The sequence below is a fragment of the Meles meles genome, chromosome 4, assembly GCF_922984935.1.
Source record: "Meles meles chromosome 4, mMelMel3.1 paternal haplotype, whole genome shotgun sequence".
Classification (NCBI taxonomy): Eukaryota; Metazoa; Chordata; class Mammalia; order Carnivora; family Mustelidae; genus Meles; species Meles meles.
Genome location: NC_060069.1, coordinates 138,265,102 through 138,286,611, shown reverse-complemented (window position 1 = coordinate 138,286,611; position 21,510 = coordinate 138,265,102). Strand labels below are relative to the sequence as shown.

The following is a 21,510-nucleotide window of genomic DNA, read 5'->3' as shown; positions in this document are numbered from 1 at the left end:
AATACAAAAACAAATAAAATCTTTTTAAAAAATTAATAAATTCAATCACATAATCAATCAAAATTTCTGTGATAAAACAAAACAAACCAGAGAATCAAAAACAGAAAGCTTATAAGCCAAATCAAAACAAATGACAAATTAGTAAAGATATTCAAAATGTATTATAGATAAAGCCTAATATTCCTAAAATATAAATTGTGTTTCAACAAATAAGAAAAAAAGCAATACAAATGGATAAAGATATAAGTAGATAATTCACCAAAAAGGAAATATAAATGGGTCTCAAATATATGAAAATGAGGTGCAATGTTCCTCATAAAATAAGGAATAGAGATTAAAATTATCATTTTTATCTGTTAGATGGATTTAAAAGCTGAAAGTTTGATAATACACAGTGTTGATTAAAATGTGGAAAAACCGGCACTCTCATAAATTGGTGGGACTATCACTTGGTACAGTCCCTAATGGAATATAAATGGACAACATCTACAAGAACAACAAATTCATAACATACTCTTGGAATTAACAATTCCAATTCTAACTTTTTATTTTACAGAAATACCTGCACATTTGTGAAGTGGTATTTGTACACAGTTACTCACTGATGCAATTTTTGTAACAGCATAAAACTGGAAACAACCCAAAATCATACAGTGCAGCTATAAAAAGGAGGAAGCTATTTATGTACTCTTATATAATTAGCTGCAAAATGTCAATAAATATGAAAAAATGTAGAACAATTTGTATCATATGCTGTCTGCCATTTATATAAAAAAGACAGAGAATAACATGTGTATTTATTTATATATTACAAAGTTAGTTCTCATTTCATTCTCTCCCTCCCTCTCTCCCCTACAAAAAATACAAAAAAAAATTTCAGGATTAATGAAATAAATATGGTTCCCTTATTGGAATGAGGGTGCCAACTGGACAACAAGGGAGAATGGGATGGGAAGCATACTTCTCAGTGCACAGAATTTTATAGGCATGTTAATCAAGCAGGTCTCGTTTTTTTTTTTTTTTTTTTCAAATTTTTATTTAAATTCTAGTTAATTAACATACATTGCATGTTATTATTTTTAAAATAACAATTTAAAAATTTTAAACAGCATCTCTGTAAGCACATGCAATTTAGGCCATAATTAAGTTTCCTTTCAGTCAAAGCTGGAAAAAATGTAAATTAAAATCATAGGTGTCTATAGTTTTCTGAAATATTTCTATACTTAAATATGTAGAAGGCCAGTAGTAGAAGCCCTGGGTCTAAAGCCTTTTTATTGAATGTTTACCTGGGAAGCTCATATTTATAGTGTATCAGGAAGGGAACAGGCATGTGATTTAGATATTTCTGTTTAGTGAATATATTTATAATTTAGTAAAATAAATTACTTTCTCAATTCAGCCAGATGGAATTACATCAGTAAAACTGATTTTAAAAAGAAAAAAACTTTAATCGGCTAGGATTTGATCACTCCTATTTAGAATCTTCCCAGAGTACCTTCTTGAAAAGTCCTCAGCATCTACAATGTTATGGCAATTGTCCTCATTGTTGTATTTAGGAAAAGAGATTTTCCAAGAGATGAGCTTCTACAGCCTCACTCACATAATTTGTAATTCAAGTAAGTATTGCACAGAATTTGCCCAGATTACTAAATCTGATATTTTTCCATGTAAATTTCTTTAGACTTGGGTTTTTGTTTTCTGAATAAATGCAAAGCTTCGCATGAAAAATGTGAATGCAGGGATGCCTGGGTGGCTCAGGTGGTTGAGCGTCTGACTGGGGCTCAGGTCATAGTCTTGGGGTCTTGGAATGGAGCCCCATGTCAGGCTCTGAACTCAGCAGGGAGTCTGCTTCTCCCTCTCCCTCTGTGCGTGCACTCTCTCTCGTTCCAGTAAATAAAGATAAATAAATAAATCATTTCTTAAAAAAATAAAAGTGAATAAATGAAAAGAAAAAGGAGGTTCTAGGCTTCTATTGACAGGCACCTGGGTATTGAAGACACTAACTGAACAGAAAAGAGGATGTAGACATCTGCCCCTGGTTTTGAGGCAGTGATGGGAGTTTGAAAATGTGCTGTGTGAACTTCTGAAATTTTGTTTTTTACATTACTAATGTCAGCTCACTCTGCTGACCATGCTTCTTTGTTTCACGGGTAGTGACCAAGAGACAAACTCAAATAGCTTCAGGTATGAGGCTGGTAAAACAATTGTGTCATAGAGTAAGCAAGGCAAACTGAAGGGCGCACCTCCCTTCCAAGGACTCAAAATTCATTGCTTTTTAAAAGTCTGAGCTGATTAAGCCAAAGACAAACAAAACAAAACAACAACAAGCAAGGATCATAAGTCTACAGGCCAAATTCAGCCTCTCAGCTAACATTTTGATACTCTAGGACTCATTATACCTAGAACCTGTTTTAATTCATTCAGATCTGTTTCTACTCTCCCCAGGTCACTATGGAAGACTTTTAAAGGATCCTATAAAGAAGAGTCAGTACTTCACTGAGTCACAAATCTGCTCCAAGTTCTAAGTTCTAAAGACCAAGAGGTAATTAAGACAAGTCCATTCCTCGAGGAAGTCCCAGACCCAGCTTGATATTGGCAAAATCATTTGTTCAGTTCCCTGTCTCCTGTCTCCTCCAATCATCAGGAATACTTCTCTGTAACATTACTGGATAAACCCAATTTTACTTTCTTTAAAGTCAGGTTTTGGTGTAATATTTATAAGACTCATGTCTTTTATTGTAAATAATAAAAACTCATTCATACCATTGCCTGCTCTTGCCTACCCACATCTCACCTTCTCTGTTCTTCCTGTCGATGAAGCCCTGGGACACCCACAGACCTAGATTTCAACTGAGTTCTGTTAGCCTAGAATTCTGGTTAACGTTCTTGATCTTTTTCTTTATGAGTCTCTTAAAATGGACCTGAATCTTTGGACGTCAAACCCACTAAATCCAGACCTAGTTTCCTGAACTCTCAACCTTGCCTTCTCTCTCGTGTAAAAAAAAACAAAACTCCATTGAGTAAATTTAAAGACCAAATTGACTTTATTTAATGCTTCATGAATGGGGCAGCATCCCATTTTAGGAGATGGGGAGTTCCAAGGAGCTGGACAAAATGGAAGACTCTTAGAGGCAGGAATCAGAGCAAGGAAGTTCCTCTGGCAAAGAGTGGATTGTTTCAGGCTAGGTTACCTCTCTTTGGAAGAATGCAGTGTCCATCGGGCAGATTACCTCACTAGTGCTGACCAAATAATTCCAGACCACCTGGTTAAAGATTACATTCTTGGGAGAGGCTGCAACTACAATTAGGTTAAGCAGTAAGTCTTGGTTTGTAGACATGGGTCTTAGTACAAGTGACTCCATTTGGAGTCTGTTATCTCTTTAACACTAGTTTGGCATGACATTTGACTTTGATTTCCTATCTGTAAGCAGGCTGCCCTTCACCACCTTCTCTCCGCCCATAACAGGTGTTTCTATACAAAGATGCAATCTTTTTGCACTCTTAGCTCCTCAAGCTCACAGTTTGTCCTGAGACTTCTCAGCCTGTCCCAACTTCTGGTTACTCATGATTCCCCTGATACTTCTGAAAGTATTCTATAGGGGCACCTGGGTGACTCAGTGGGTTAAGCTTCTGCCTTCGGCTGAGGTCATGGTTTCAGGGTCCTGGGATTGAGCCCCACGTCAGGTTTTCTGCTAACAGTGGGGAGCCTGCTTCCCCCTCTTTCTGTCAAATAAATAAATAAAATCTTAAAAAGAAAAGAAAAGAAAGTATCTTACTATAAAGCTGCCTTTAGAAAGGCAAAAAATTTAAAGTGCAAAAATAAAATATTTAAAGATGTAACTCATACACTAGAGACCTCCTCTTCAGAGAAAACTTCATTTCCATGATCCATTAAAAAGGGTAACACATCAGTAGGAAGCCTTCGGCTGAAGAGGAAAACTTGTTCATGTTTCTAGCTTATTTGCCCCTATTAGTCTGTTCTCCATTAGTTCCCAAATTACCTTTCATTCATCGAAGAAACTATCCATATAATTATACAATTATGTGATAGACCATTTTTGGCCACTTACTTAATTCTTATCTGAGAAGCTGCTCTCTCTTTCCTCTAGAGATTTGTTTCCCGTGTGGTTTCCACTCCAAGCTTTTAATTTTAATTAATGAAATCCATCCCCATTCCTGTAGCTGCAGGACCTTTCTAACATGTACATTCAGGTTCACCAATACAAATACTTGTTTTCTTTCTCACCCATTTATTTCTCACTAATCCCCAAAGGGCACAGTGATTAGGGCTCAATAAACATTTCCTTTAAGGATAATTTTTTTAAAAACATAAATAACCTAGAACTACTTTATCATACACCTGAAACTAATACAACACTGTATGCTAACATTAAACACTAAACAATAACACTTCATGTTAAAATTTAAATATTTCTAAATAAAATAAAAACCTATATATTAAAAAAAAAACAAGCAAACATAAATAGAGGTGCCTGGGAGGCTCAGTCAAATGTCTGACTCTTGATTTTGGCTCAGGTCATGATCTCAGGGTTGTGAGATCAAGCCCAGCATCAGGCTCTGAGCTGGGCATGGAACCTGCTTGAGAGTCTCTCTCTCCTTCTTCCTCTCTATAAAGCAAAACAAAACAAAAATTCTACACTTAAGTAACCTAATAAAACACCATTTACTTCTAAATCTGCTTTCTGAATGTACATTGATTTTTAGGGGTAGGAGTGGTAAAAAAGAAAAGTCAAATTCAAGATTATTCCCAGTCATCTTGATTTCACAGACTTCACACAGTTAATATTTGGTGAAATTCTAGAATTACAAAACTTTGTAAATATGGGATGTAGGCTAGACTCAGACGTCAGTCTTTCGAGCCTTGATATTCACTTTTTTTTTTTAAAGATTTTATTTATTTATTTGACAGAGAGAGATCACAAGTAGATAGAGAGGCAGGCAGAGAGAGAGAGGGAAGCAGGCTCCCTGCTGAGCAGAGAGCCCGATGCGGGACTCGATCCCAGGACCCTGAGATCATGACCTGAGCCGAAGGCAGCGGCTTAACCCACTGAGCCACCCAGGCGCCCCTGATATTCACTTTTGACTTGATTGCTATACCATGCCTATAATAATAGTCTCCATTGATTTTTTTCAAAACTGCTATATTTCTTAAAATCACAATTCATTTTTTTAAATACAAACTGCTTTTCTTTTCTTTTTTCTTTTTTTTTTTTTTTGAGGCACGGGGAGGCCCAAACAGATAACAAATTTAAAAAAAAAAAAAAAGATTTTGTCTTTATTTTTTATTAACATATAATGTATTATTTGCCCCCAGGGGTACAGGTCTGTGAATCGCCAGGTTTATACAATTCACAGCACTCACCATAGCACACACCCTCCCCAGTGTCCATAACACAGCCACCCACTCCCTACCCTCCTCCCCCTAGCAACCCTCAGTTTGTTTTGTGAGATTAAGAATCTCTTACGGTTGGGTGGCTCAGTGGATTGGGCCGCTGCCTTCGGCTCAGGTCATGAGCTCAGGGTCCTGAGATCGAGCCCCGCGTCGGGCTCTCTGCTCCGCAGGGAGCCTGCTTCCTCCTCTCTCTCTGCCTGCCTCTCTGCCTACTTGTGATCTCTCTCTGTCAAATAAATAAAATAAAATCTTTAAAAAAAAAAAAAAAAAAGAATCTCTTACGGTTTGTCTCCCTCCTGATCCCATCTTGTTTCATTATTTCCTTCCCTACCCCCCAAACCCCACACGTTGCCTCTCAAATTCCTCATATCAGGGAGATCATACGATAATTGGAGAAAGACAGAATCTTAAGCAGGTTTCACAGCCCTGAGATCATGACACTTAACTGACTGAGCCACTGAGACATCCCTAATCACAATCATTTTGATACTAAGTGAATATAAGTAGTATAGGAATATGAATAGTGCTAGAAGTCCAGGCAACTTCAGTTTTCCCCAAATCACCACCATCCCAACCCCGTCGGTTTTGTTTTTTGAGTGTTTTTTAAAAATTTATTTATTTGTCAGAAAGAGAGAGAGAGAGTTCACATGCACAGCAGGGGAAGCAGCAGGCAGAGGGTGAAGAAGTGTCCCCACTGGGCAAGGAGCCCAACGTGCGACTGGATCCCAGGACTCTGGGATCATGACCTGAGCTGAAGGCAGACGCTTAACTGACTCAGCTGCCCAGGTATACCCCCCAAGTCAGTTGTTAACATACTTTCTTATTTCATACATACTTATTATGTGATGATTTGGTCCCAAGGCAGAGGGGTGAACCTATTCAACCCTTCATGGAGGAATTCTACCACATGAATTCCTAAAGGGAAACACATTTAGTGTTCCAACTGACTGTCCCAAGTACATCATATTCCCAGAGTTATGAAATTCAACTCTGCTCCGGCATCAAGAAAAGAGGCGTGACGAGATGGGTAGTGCCGGCAGTGGGGCAGGTGGGGGGGGGTGGCACGCATGTGAAGGACTGGGTGTGAGTGGCCATAAGATTCTGTCAGCTGGAATAAGGAAGTCCCTACCAACAGGGAAAGAAGGGGACTCCATGGCAACCACAAACCAGAAAGTGCACAGAAAGGATGTTTACAGAATGCATTCTCACAACCAAGAGAATATATGTTTTATTTGACCTTAAGGACTTTTTATGAAATATTTGGGAACTTTTCTAAGAAGAAACCATAATCACCTGTCACTGCTGGAAAGCACCTGATAGCCTGGCCTCATGGGAGATTGCCTGGCTTTTTGTGGCTGCTGCCCAAAACCGGTAACCACTCAGTCAAGTGTAAGCTAAAATTTAATTACTTTCCTTCATTGTTTATGTATTTCTGCTGAATGAGGACATGTTAGCAATGATTTTATATTCATTAGGAGGATGGAATGTCACAGCAAGTCAATCATAGTCATAATGCAAATACCAAGACATACTTGTATGCTTATACGTTTTCCCACAATCTACAATGTTCAGTTAGAATAAAATACTAAATCTCTAGCGACATAACCTTATAAATAGATCTAAATGCACTTTTTCCCGCAATGTGAACACACAGATGACAGAAGTTTGTGAGCTGTGTTCAATAGCTTCCAAAGAACAGCATCTTTCTAGCTGCAAAAGCAAATTTTTTTCAGAATTAAATTTAAAGCTGTTTTTTATAACTAAAACTGAAAACTATTCTTCTAGAAATAACCAAGGGAAAATATGTATGTTTTCAAAGGGAAAAGAATAATGATCGAACATAACACATTTGCCAAAATGGAGGGCGGGGGAATATGTTAGGTGTAGATACGTTAGAACCTTGAAAACAAGAGTGGCTAGAGGAGAAGAAATAGATCAGCAATTATGAATCTTTTTGGAATTGCTATTTACAATCCACAATTATGCATTTTGTTTCATGATATATTTCATTCTCTAGAAGCATGCAACCCCTTCCATAGTTGTTATAGTTAACTGTATTTGGATAGGAGTTTAAGAATATAACTACAGCGGGCTATGGACATTGGGGAGGGGAGGCGAACCATAAGAGACTATGGACTCTGAAAAACAACCTGAGGGTTTTGAAGGGTCAGGGGTGGGAGGTTGGGGGAACAGGTGGTGGGTGATGGGGAGGGCACGTTTTGCATGGAGCACTGGGTGTTGTGCAAAAAGAATGAATACTGTTATGCTGAAAAAATAAATAAATAAATAAAAAGGGAAAAAAAAATAATAATAACTCTAAAAAAAAAAAAAAAAAGAATATAACTACATATGCAGGCATGTAACAAAACCAAGATTGTTATCAGGTATAGCCAGTGATCTCTTGTGTGTAATCCCAGGCATGCTTAACTCCTTCCATTAAAATTATAACATGCTCAACTATACCACCCAGTTTCTCCTACTGTGGGCTCTCACTTAGTATGAGAAAAAAGGGTAGAGAAAATTAAATTATGAGCATACTATCAAAAAGAAATTTTCCCAGGGGTTTAAACTGCAATGCAAAACTGTAGTCAATAATATTGTAGGGCGCCTGGGTGGCTCAGTGGGTTAAAACCTCTGCCTTTGGCTCAGGTCATGATCCCAGGTCCAGGGAGCCTGCTTCCTCCTCTCTCTCTGCCTGCCTCTCTGCCTACTTGTGACCTCTCTCTGTCAAATAAATAAATAAAATCTTTGGGGTTGGGTGGCTCAGTCGGTTAAAGCCTCTGCCTTCAGCTCAGGTCATGATCCCAGAGTCCTGGGATCGAGCCCCGCATTGGGCTCTCTGCTCGGTGGGGATCCTGCTTCCTCCTCTCTCTCTGCATGCTTCTCTGCCTACTTGTGATCTCTGTCTGTCAAATAAATAAATAAAATCTTTAAAAATAAATAAATAAATAAAATCTTAAAAAAAATAATATTGTAGAGTAATGGAAAACTTACACGAAGAAGAAGGAACAGATATGAGACCCTGCTACCATTTATTTGCCATAATTTTGCAACTCTGGTGAATCTTCTACTCCTCTATAATATGGCCTGTGAGAGGTTTAGAATATATTCTTCTTTGAAATAGTTAAGAAATTTACTTATTTACAAAACATTTAACAAGCCCACAAATAATCACAAAAGAAGATTTCTTTATTAAAGAGATTGAGAGTGCTATGGATGCACAGTAGAGAAACCCAACCTAAACTAGTAGAAGAGGAAGGTCAGACAGATTCTCCTGGAGCTGACTGGGGGCTTGAATCCTGAAGGATGAGAGAAAAGGGATTTGGAGAGTGAGTGAAGGTCTTGGGAAGAAAGGGAAAGAGTGGGGCATCTTCTAGGAACTGAAAGAAATGGCTGAGGCATCAACAGTGGGGAGAGAAATGAGAAAGACAAGGGGTGGTGAGGGGGTACCTGGGTGACTCAGTTTGTTAAGCATCTGACTCTTAATTTCAGCTCAGGTCTGATCTCAAGGTTGTGAGTTCAAGCCCTGAGTGGGGCTGCATACTGGGCATAGTGCCAGATAAATACATACATACAGACAGACAGGCAAGGGAGGGAAAGCAGGAGAGATGGGGAATAAGGACAACAAGGTAGACATGTCAGACTTTTGGCTGGGACAATATGGATGGACCAAATCTAGCAAAGCTAAATCTATTATCAGTGTTTTTTGGGAATTTTGATTTTTTCCTTGGAGTAGGAGAATGAAACCACGTAAAAGCCACATGGGGAACTGGTATAAAGAGAATCATGTATCAGAGATACCACTCCAGACAGCTGCGCTGGAGATTGTGCATTAGTCCCGAAGAAAAGAGGTAGTAGTGTTGGGGTCCGTTATCAAAGGAATGAGACTGAGACAAACTGAAAGTTATGCAAAGCCTTATTTTATGCCAAGCATTAGAGTTAGACTGACTGGCCAGGGGAACGAGACTGAGACAAAGTGAAAGCTATGTAGAGCTATTCTATGTGAAGCATTAGAAGTCAGACTGACCGACCAGGGCCGCCTCTGAAGACAGAGACCCCCTCCCTATCTCACAGGCTGGTTTTATAGGGCATAACCACAGACCCAAGGTACATGGCTTCTATTGTTAAGGCGTTTACTCCTGGAATCGATACCCAGAACCATACCAGGAACTACTGGGGCATTTATTCCTGGAATGAAGTCCGTGGATGTAAACAACAATATGGATACCTAGGCAATATGGAGTCACTCTGGCTAAGCAGGCCCTAGTAATTAAACAGGTTTTAACATTAAATTGGCCCTAACAGTAGAAGGGCACCTGGGTGGCTCAGTCCAAACAGCATGTGACCCTTGGTCTCAGGGCCATGAGTTCAAGCCCCACGATAAGTGTAGAGATTAAATGCATACATACACAAGCTTTAAAAAAGGAAAAAAAAATGAAAGAAAAGAAAAGGGGTAGTGGAGTGTCACACCAGAAGACTAGTAGTGTCAGACCCCAATAGTAGAGGGAGACATGGATCAAACTGAGATGCATTTAAGAAGCATACTCAGCAGGATGTGGTAAAAACTGGGCTGAGTCTGAAGGAGGAGTGAGTTAGGCTGAGGTGTGGGGGTAAAAGGAGATAAAGGGAAATAGTACTCAACAGGGAGACTAATGGTCAGAGGGAAGCCAGGTATAGACAGAGAAAAGCGGGTGTTGACAAAGTTCATATACACCAAGTATTCTCTGAGGTGTGGCCATTTAAGCCCAGACAAGATATCCAGTGATGGATCTTAGATGAAAGATAACAGTACAAAGCTATCTGTGGGTTGGATTTAATCACTCAGCCAAAAGAGCTCTTTGAAGAATGGACTCTGGAATTTTTTTTTTTAAAGATTTTATTTATTTATTTGACAGAGAGAGATCACAAGTAGATAGAGAGGCAGGCAGAGAGAGAGAGAGAGGGAAGCAGGCTCTGCTCAGCAGAGAGCCTGATGCGGGACTCGATCCCAGGACCCCGAGATCATGACCTGAGCCGAAGGCAGCGGCTTAACCCACTGAGCCACCCAGGCGCCCTGGACTCTGGAATTTAATCAAAATCAGAACCTTCCCAGTCGTAGTTTTCTCTAGTTAGATTTTTTAAATATAGGGGTGTGTGTGTGTGTGTGTGTGTGTGTGCGCGCGCGCGCATGCACACACCCATTTTCTATACTCAACACTTTATATAGTTAGAAAAGAAATTACATAGTAAACATTTTTAGTTAATTCTTTTTTTCCCCAAGATTTTATTTATTTGCCAGAAAAAGAGAGAGAGAGCATGAGCACAGGGAGTGGCAGGAAGAGGGAGAAGCAAGCTCCCCACTGAGCAAGGAGCCTGATGTGGGGCTCTCAATCCCAGGACCCTGGGATCATGACCTGAGCCCAAGGCAGACGCTTAACCATCTGAACCACCCAGGTGCTCCTAGAAACTGCTTTAAAAAAACCAACTTCAAAATATTACTTTCCCTTTATTATGTCAGAGGAGTCAGACCATAGAGCAGCATCCAAGGAAAGATTTTAGCTTCCCTGTTCATTGAGACTTTTCTTCAAGATCCTAAATTCACCAAATCTCATCTTTTTTCTTACCTATAATTGTTATTTGCCTTTGTAATGTTCCTCTCTCCCTCTCCTCCTCTGCCCTATCTACCTTCTCTCTCTCCAAAAAGAGAGAGAGATAGAGAGAAAGAAGGCTTCTCAATGTGCTAAGGGTTTGCCAACTAGCTCACTATGGCTTTGAAGCTGTCAGTGAACAGTTTTGCCTAAAAAAAAAAATTACATTAAATTTAAAAATTGATTATTTTCTATTCCACTGGACAAGATGCCCACCCCACTGAAAACCTAACCGCCTTCAAGTTCCAGACTCAAACTTAGTGCTTTTTGGCTATTTTTTCCAGAATAAATGGAAGGGACAGTAAGTGGGCAACTTGGGCTCATTCAGAGGTATGAGGAGAGAGAAGGAAGCTGAATACGTTCGTGCTATTCTCAAAGGTACCTTAATAGGCTAATGTACAAAATTCTACTGTGCCACAGGGGCATGCTAACTAGGACAGTAGTTAGAACTAATTAAGCAGTCAGATTTAAATAGAGTGGTTATTCTCACTTGTCTGCTCTCTCTTGGTCTCTCTTTCTCTCATTTTTTTTTTTTTAAACCCCTCATCCCTTTCTATCCTGCTTCACTTTTTTCACTAAAAATAAAATTGCCCAAGCTATCACCATCATTAAATCATGAAAACAACAACAGAAAAACCCAAATAGAGGAAACTTCCCAGAATACCTAGCCAGTACCCCTTAAAACTGTCAGGGTCATAAAGAAAGGCAGGGGTGGCCTGTCAAGGTCATGACAAATAAGGAAAAATAGAAAATCTCCAGACCAAAGGTACAAAGAGATATGGCAACTAATGCAATGTTGTCACATGGATGGATCCTGGAAGAAAAAAAAAAGGTATTTAGTAGAAAAACTAGTGAAATCCAAATAAAGTCTGGATTTATAGCAATGGACCAATGCTGATTTTTTAGTCTTAAAAAATATGCCACAGGAATGTAAAATATTAATATCAGGGGTACTGGCTAAGCGTATACTAGAATTCTGCACTTACTTTGTTAATCTACACTTACTCCAAAATGAAAAGTTCATTTAAAAATAAATAAATAATAAAACCTTCATTTCATCTTCTTCCCCCAATAGTGATAACACCCAAACATAAATAATATTTTATATTATACAATGTAGTGTGCTCATCTCTGATTTGCATGATTTAATTTAATACTTAGAGCAACTGCATGCATGGCCAGAATTGGTATTATGGTCCCCCCTTTATGGGTGAGGAAACAGAAGCTTTGGGAGGTGGTAACTTGCCCAGAGTTCACTGTGTTAGTTACCATGCAAACTATTTTTACAAGCTTATTTTTGCAATGAGACTTCAAAATACAGCAGCTCAAGAAAATAAATAAATAAATAAATAAAAACAAAAACAAAAAAATCTTTTTACAAAATGGAGCTAGAATTAACATAAGTTTAGGATGTACATGCTGATTGGTACATTTTGATATTGCAATAGGATTACTACCATAGCATTAGCTACTACCTCTTCTAAAAAAGCCCATTTAACTATTTGTTTCTGTCTCATGTCACAGTCTAGAGACAGCATGGAACTGTCTGAGGACTTAGGCTCCTTCTATCTTGTCGCTTTCTTGGGTTTTGCCCTTCACAGGTGAATGCAGTCTGCATTCCCGCTGGGGGAAAGGAAAGATGAAAGGGACAAGCAGATAACCTCTTCTTGAGCACTGTAAGAACTGTGTAAGAACATTATACAGAATTGCCCACATCATTCTTACCTGCAACCCACTGGCCAAAACTTACGGGAAGGCTGGAGAATGTTGTCGAGCTGGGAGGCGATACCTGAGCAATGGGCACTAAATGGAAGAAAACAGGAGGAAATCATGAGGACAATGACCAGAATCTGCCATGATCACCAGGCTCCTTAGAAGTGGAACACGGTCTTTAATCAAGGTTTACTGTTTTTGAGTTTGGCACTATTCCTGTTGACTGCTGTATACACATTTGTACTCTCTATTCATCTCTATATAAAAGGAAAACAACTAATGAATTCAGTTAATACTTTGATTTACGTTTTAGTATTTTTTAATAAATTTACCACTTAATAAAATCATTGACTTATTAGTCATTTCCCTCTGGGTCACATTCATTAAAAAAAAAAAAAAGGTTCTATTTATTTTAGGAGAAAAAGAGCGCACGTGTGCACGCACACACACACACACACACACACACACACACACACACACACACACGGGTGGGGGAGGGGCGGAGGGCGAGAGAGAGAATCTTAATTTTATTTTTTATTTACTTTTTTAATTAACTGTTTTTATTAACATAGAATGTATTCTTTGCCCCAGGGGTACAGGTCTGTGAATCATTAGGCTTATGCATTTCACAGCACTCACCATAGCACGTACCCTCCCCAATGTCCATGACCCAACTACCCTCTCCATCCTCCCCTCCCCCCAACAACCCTCAGTCTGTTTTGTGAGATTAAGAGTCTGGAGAGAGAGAATCTTAAGCAGACTGTGCGCCAAGTGCAGAGCACGACATGGTGCTTGATCCCACAACTCTGAGATGACCTGAGCCAAAATCAAGAGCCAGACACTCAAACTACTAAACGACCCAGGTGCCTCTGGGTCACATTCTTGTGATGTTTATGTTTTTTGTGATTTTTTAAAAGTGTGTGTGTGTTCTGGATCACATACCCAGGGTAGCACTGTCTTCCAATTTTCTCTTAAAACTAAAGAAAGACCAAGGAATGGACAGATCATGGAAGAGAACTCCGCTGTTCTGAGCTGTGTGGTCTATTTCGCCAGTCACCATGTGATCTCAGAAAAAATATATCTGACCTCTTATGTCCAGCATCAAATCTAGGTTTTGTGGAACCTGAAGATTATATATGATTTAGAGATCTACTCAAAGAAAAATTACACAATTATAATCTAAAATTAAATATGAAAGTACTTATAGCAAGAAATTAAATCATAACGAAAACAATTTTAAAGCTAACAAATACCACAAATTCACAAAATCCTGATAAGATATTAAGATAATAAGATGTGATAATAAGATGATAATGATAATAAGATGTTTTGCTATAATACTTTTCCTCCTACATTTTCAGCTGCATACTCTTGGATAATCTTTTTGTATGATGACAATTTCATAATATTTTTTAAAAGGAACAAAAAGAATGATTAATTGAAATTTATTTTTCTCTTATTGATGGTTGGCTTCCACTTTTTTTTGGCACCCACTTTTTTTTTTAAAGATTTCATTCGTTTATCTGTCAGAGAGAGAGAGAGCACACACAAGCAGGCAGAGGCAGAGAGAGAAGCAGGCTCCCTGCTGAGCAAGGAGCCTGATGCGGGACTCGATTCCAGGACCCTGTAATCATGACGTGAGCTGAAGGCAGCAGCTTAACTGACTGAGCCACCCAAGTGTCCCTGGCACCCACTTTTTTAAAAAGCAACTTCACACTTAATTGTACTTATTCTTTGTACTGGTTTTGCCTTACAAACACAACAATTATAATAAATTCTATTTTGTGGGATTCCCATCAAAAAGGAAGAAAAATGATGTGCCTATAATTATATGTGCCACATTATAAAGTAAATTACTGAACAGAAGGAAGTGCCACTTTGAAAAGGCTTCCCACTGCTTACATTTTTTTTTTGCCATTTTTGTATTTTTACTGGGTTTCCAATTTTGTTAAGACTTTTTAAAAAAGATTTTATTTATTTGTCAGAGAGAGAGAGAGCAAACAAACAGGGGGAGTGGCAGGCAGAGGGAGAAGCTGGCTCCCCACTGAGCAAGGAGCCTGATGTGGGGCTCTCAATCCCAGGACCCTGGGATCATGACCTGAGCCCAAGGCAGACGCTTAACTGACTGAGCCACTCAGGTGTCTCTTATTAAGACATTCTTTAGAGCAATTTAAGATTACAATGAACACTGTTATGCTGTAAATAAACAAATAAAAAAAACAAAAAAAAGATTACAAGCAAATTGAGAGGAAGAGACAGAAATTTACCATTTACCCCCACCTCCACACATATAGAGCCTCCCCTATTACCCGCATCCCTCATCAGAATGCCTCATTCTTAGTTTCATTTCAAAGATGAATCTACATTGCCACATTATAATCACCCAAAGACCACAGTTTACTTCAGGGTTCACTCTTGGTGGTGTACATTTTATGGATTTGGACAAATGTATAGTGACATCGATCCATCATTATAAAACAAGAGTGTTTTCATTGCCCTGAAAATCCTCTGTGCAGTCTAACTCATCACCTCCCTGCCTACCATTCCTGTCTCACACACAGACACATAACCCCTGGAAACTACAGATCTTTTGACAGTCTTCTTGCCTCTTCCAAAATGTCCATCAGTTGGAATCATATAGTGTGGAGACTTTTTAGATTGGCTTCTTTCACTTGGTAATACCCACTCACGTTTCCCCATGTCCTTTCATGGTCTGCTTACAATCTCACACATCCAATGACTAGAAAACATCCCCCCAAACTAGCTTCTCCCCTTCATTTCAAGCCTCTATCTTCTCTACTGTCCACAGAGCCAAGAGCTATCAGAACTGGAGACTGAGTGGGAGCAGAAGGGCACCACAAGGCGTGTCTGGAAAGCTACTACCACCCGGGAACAGCTAGCAGCAACTTAACCATTCATGGAAATAACCTATAAACACCTAAACATATTCCACTACATGTCATCTAAATGCATCCTCGGGGCACCTGGGTGGCTCAGTGGGTTAAAGCCCCTGCCTTCGGCTCAGGTCATGATCCCAGGGTCCTGGGATCGAGCCCTGCATTGGGCTCTCTCCTCAGCAGAGAGCCTGCTTCCTCCTCTCTCTCTGCCTGCCTCTCTGCCTACTTGTGATCTCTGTCTGTCAAATAAATAAATTTTAAAAGATAAATAAATAAATAAATGCATCCTCAACTCAATGTCACTCAGCCAGTTGCCAAAAATGCTCCAAGGTCACCCAACAGGTTGTGACACATGATGGAGAAGTCAGAAAGGAAAAAGACAGCAGTAATCTGGACTATGGCTCCTCTTGTAAAGTTTACAGAAATACGTGAGGATGTAACCATATTGGTAGGGCCTTTCCTAGAGCCTTGGAAGGAACCTGTGCTCCTGAAGTGCCCTACAGCTCCCGCTTTATCTGCTTCACAATAAACCTGCTCCCTTTCCTCACACATAGAACAGAGATCACATTGGCCTCGATTACTGAAAGGACTCGGTGGGGAAGAGATGCAGAAACCCCGAAAATGCCAGGCTCCTGGGAAAGCAGATGCATGTACATTTGACACGGGGACTCTGTGGAGAATTTGCCTCCAAACCTATCCTCTCAGTGAATGCGACATGATTATCTTTCTGGCTGACTTCCGTCCCAGGGTGCTTTCTATTCCTTTTATCCTCATTTTTGCTGTCATTCTGGTACCCCCTTCCCCAACTTTGCTTGTGTATGTCTCTTCCCCCATGTTTTATTTCCTGTTTTTTTCTGCTTCACTTTTTCCCCCTCCAGCCACTTGTCTCCCCCTCAGCCCACCATTCCTGTCATTTGTGTCTACTTAGCTACTGAGCTGCTCCTTGAGCTTTTTCTAAGCTGCTTTCCATATCTTTAAAACCTACAGATGCTGGGATAGCCATCAGTCTGGAAGTGACAGGCAGCCGTGTGATGCCTGACTCTCCAGATGGCGTTTCAGGGTGACCCTGTCTGATCACCAGGATCGACTTATGAAATACAGCCACTGATGAAATTCATGGCAGGCAAACTCCCCACACGATGTGGGGCAACAGCATGACGGATGGGCCTGTGATGATGGATAGCTCCTCTCTTACCCTCAGTCCATGAATTTTGGTTCATGAATTTCCTCCTGCAGGGACTGAGTTGTCCCAGAGATAAGATAACAACACTCAGCCCGGAGCTGGGCTCTAGGCTTATTACTTGCTTAGGGATATCACCCCCATTACTCAGCAAAGCAAATTATTACTGATAATGTAAGGTTTCAATTCCTTTTAGTGGTTTTTACATTAAACAGATAGTCTGGCATATCAATCAAGATTCCCAGCACTGTAAAAAAAATTCTTTTCTAAAGTATGGACAAAACATGGAATTTAAGTAAAAGGAAAGACTTATATGTAGGAGCTTAATAATCCTCCTTGTCATCTGTTCATTCTTTTAGGGAAATTACTATTACAGCCCACTATAATCTTAATCCTTCATAGTTTCTTTTTTTCCCTTAACACATGACCCTTTTTTTAGTATGAGGAATGAATCAGAAGTCTGAATACAAAAAAGAAATTGGGTGACTTTAATATGCCTGCTAACATTATCTCGTTATTCCTCATGGTGCTTCTGAAAGATGTATGCAATGTAATTTTATCTCCATTTTACAGAATGTGAAACCTAGATATCCCAAAGCTCTTTAACATACTTCAGATCACAGAGGGGCTCAGTAATATAGTCAGAAATAAAAGCCAGCTTTTCTTACAAGGTCTCTGACAATTAATCAGAATCACAGCAAGTCTGCTCTTTCTTTGATGACTAGAAGTTTCATCTGAAGCCAAATGCTGATTTAACCATGAATAAAGTCATCACAGCTGGTAATTTTATATCTTTAGGAGAATTTCCGTCCAAAAAAAACCTGTAATATAACATGTAGCCCCTGCTTAGATTTGAAACATCACAGCAAAGATATCTACTAAAAATTCTTTAAAAGTAGATCTTCTTCTCCCTTACTTCATTTTTTTAAATTTAGAAGTCATTCTTCTGGAAACCAGAATCTGTAGACCCCAGTGGAAAAAGAAGGGGGTGATATAGAGTCAAGATTTTGTACAAAGACAGTCGAGTATCTTGGAAATTGGACGAAGTTACCTCCTAGGGTTCCTGGTTCCTGGTTCTGGACCAACACTGCCAAGTATGAGCAATAATAATAGCCACATCTACATGGAACTGATGTGGCAAAAATAAGCCCCTATATCCCCAGTGCTTGCCTTAGCCTAATGAGCAAGGTATTTTATGCATAATTATCACCTACAAAGGGGAGGAAACGTAAATAACTGATGAGGTTCACATGTACCACTATCACTGTGACCAACGTCTTCCCACCTGCAGAACATCCTAATGTTCCTGGAGCACTTCAACTATTTTCCACTACTTAACAATTTCCAACCAAGGGATCACTTCCATCAACCTTCCATAAAAAGTATTTCCTATCTTGGGCGCCTGGGTGGCTCAGTAGGTTAAGCTGCTGCCTTCAGCTCAGGTCATGATCTCAGGGTCCTGGGATTGAGTCCCGCATCGGGCTCTCCGTTCAGCGGGGAGCCTTCTTCCCTCTCTCTCTCTCTCTCTCTCTCTCTGCCTGCCTCTCTGTCTACTTGTGATCTCTCTCTCTGTCAAATAAAAAAATAATCTTTAAAAAAAAAAAAGTATTTCCTATCTCTATTATGTCCAAGGTTTTATATTTAGACTGCCATCATGTCACTTTCATTGAACAAATAACAACAGATTCAACGGTGATTCCATTTTATTGAGCATAATAATCACTTGAGGTGCAATGTTAAGCTTTCTTAGGCCTCTAGCAATGGTGATTCAGATAGGAAGGCAGGACTCAGCATTTAAACAAGAACCCCAAGGGATTTTTGATACAGGCATTCCCAAGGACCACTCTTAGAAAACAAAACAAAAAACCACCTCTCTATAATGTCCCTATTCCAAAAAAAAGAAATGGAGACTCAGAAAAGTTTCTCACCCAAAACCATTCATTCATGCAATCAGTCATTCAGTCAACAGATACTGTGAATATAGATGCTCAGACACTATTGGTTCATGCAGAATTAGAGCCTGGCCTGTTTCCCAATCCACAGCTGTTTCTACACTGGCTGCTGCCATATGCCATGGAAGTTCCAAACAATACATGAGACAGGCAGGGGGTGATCAGGAAAGGCTTTGTGGGGCAGGTAGAATTTAGAATTAAGGCATGGATAAGGGGTACCTGGGTGGCTCAGTGGGTTAAATCCTCTGCCTTTGGCTCAGGTCATGATCCCAGGGTCCTTGGATCAAGCCCTGCATTGGGCTCTCTGCTCAGCAGGGAGCCTGCTTCCCTTCCTCTCTGCCTGCCTCTCTGCCTACCTGTGATCCCTGTCTGTCAAATGAATGAATAAAATCTTAAAAAAAAAAAAAAAAAAGAATTAAGGCATGGATAAAATTTCAGCTGTCAGCATGAGGAGAGGGTAACTGGCCCAGCAAAGATAGTAATAACAGACAAGGGCTTGTGTCCTGCACTGCAGGTTGTACCAAGATGAGTGAGAATAAAAATGAAAGAACAGTGACACATCTCAGAGTCGTCCCCCACCCCCCAACCGGCATTTTTCAGGAGACTGCTTATCTCCTGTATCTCTGCGCAGTTCTTAAAGCGACATTCAAGTTTCTTGGGGTTCCCACTGGAACAGGAAAATCCCACTAGCAGTGACCCAAGGTCTCCCTACCCAAGAACCCTCCAGTTTCCAGTGTCAGCACCTTTCTTCCTATGGGAAAAACTTCTTCCTCACGAATAACTTACAGATTCATGATTGGGAATGAGATGAAAAACACTATATGCAAAAAACAGACAAAAAGTGCAAGTATGACATGGGGTAAGTCCTCAGGATCCTGGGGCTTTGGGAGAGAGAAGAAAAACATTAATCAAGATGTGTAAGCAAGGGATGCCTTGCTTGTTCAATTGGTAGAGCATGTGACCTTTGATCTTGGGCTCACGAGTTTGAGCTCCAGATTGGGCATACAGCTTACTTTAAAAAATAAATAAATACAGGGGCGCCTGGGTGGCTCAGTGGGTTAAGCCGCTGCCTTCGGCTCAGGTCATGATCTCGGGGTCCTGGGATCGAGTCCCGCATCAGGCTCTCTGCTCGGCAGGGAGCCTGCTTCCCTCTCTCTCTCTCTCTCTGCCTGCCTCTCTGTCTATTGTGATCTCTCTCTGTCAAATAAATAAATAAAAAATCTTTAAAAAAAAAATAATAAATAAATAAATAAATACAAAGATGTATAGGCATGGAGTAATTTCTCAGGGCACTTTGGTTCTCAGTCCAGCCTGTGTATTAGAATCACCTAAGGGGCTTCTGAGAAAATCCCAATGCCTTGGACCCCTACAACCAATGGATTTAGGAGCTGAAGGGTAGATTCCAGACACTGGTACATTTTAAAAGCTGTCTGGGTCATTCTACTGTGCATCCTGGGTTGTGAATAACTGATCTATAAGGCAGAGATTGCAGCATTATTTACAATAGCCAAGACAAGGGAAACACCTAAGTGTCCATTGATGGATGAATGGGTCAAGAAATTGTGATTGACAGGTATATATATCTATATTATCTATTTAGGTATTTTTCAGCCATAAAAAAGGAAGAAATCCTACCACTTGAGACTTGCCATTGGACAGACCTTCAGGCCATCACACTAAGTGAAATAAATCAGAAAGAACAAATACTATACAATCTCACTTAAATATGGAATCTAAAAAACAAACAAACACACAAACCAAAAACCCAAACTCATAGAAATAGAGATCAGATCTGTGGTTACCAGAGGCAGAAGGTTGGGGTGAGGGAGGCAGATTTCGATGAGTGTCAGTAAAAAGGTACAAACTTGCAGATATAAAATATGTAACTACTAGGGATGTCATACATATGACATACATACATGACAAACATACATATGTATGTCATACATAACAGCAAGCAATTATGCTATATACCTTAAACTCCTATGGTGCTATATGTCAATTATATCTCAATAAAATGAAAAATAAAAACAAAATGACAGAGCTTGAAGATTAAAAGATGCAATATAAGGAGGGCCTGGGTGGCTCAGTGGGTTAAGCCTCTGCCTTTGGCTCAGGTCATGATCTCAGGGTCCTGGGATCATGGGCTAACATTGGGATCTCTGCTCAGCGGAGAGCCTGCTTCCCCCCCACCTCTCCTGCCTCTTTGCCTACTCGTGATCTCTGTCAAATAAATGGATAAAATCTTTAAAAAAAAAAAATGCAATATAAATATGCTGGAGCCAATGATTTGAACTGCAGGCAGCTGAGAACAGACTGATTTCAATCTGTGACTAAGAGATTGAGCAAGAGAGGCTTAAGGAACCCAAGGAACACGTTAAAGGCATTAGCCAGCACCCGAGGTTGGCCCCTAGGGTTCTTGGCTGTGGAAAATCTAAGTAGTAAGCCAATGTATGCCAGGCTAGATACACTGATTTTTTCAAATACACACATACATAAAACCTATTATTATCTCCACTTTTCAAATAAGGAAACTAATCATGCAGGGGGAAGTTTGCCCAAAGCTCTGAATAGGGCATTTGCTCAAAAATAAAGAAATAAATATTAAATCAAACTGATTTTGATATAGGCAACAAAGTACGTTTGGTCGAATTAGAAAACATTGCCATTTTTGTAGGTTAAAAATAATTTGATACAGGTGATTTTACAGAGCTTATCTTAATACATT

General features: G+C 39.7%; 1 long non-coding RNA gene across 1 annotated transcript in view; it reads right to left on the bottom strand.

Moving 5' to 3' along the window:
* Positions 1–10,806: 10,806 nt before the first annotated feature.
* Positions 10,807–21,510, bottom strand: part of LOC123939688 — a 92,094-nt gene continuing 81,390 nt past the window's right edge. Inside the window, exons 3-4 of the long non-coding RNA XR_006817955.1 lie at positions 12,766–12,843; positions 10,807–11,854 (exon numbers count right to left, since the gene is read on the bottom strand). This is a non-coding gene — a long non-coding RNA (uncharacterized LOC123939688). The remainder of the gene's footprint in view (positions 11,855–12,765; positions 12,844–21,510) is intronic.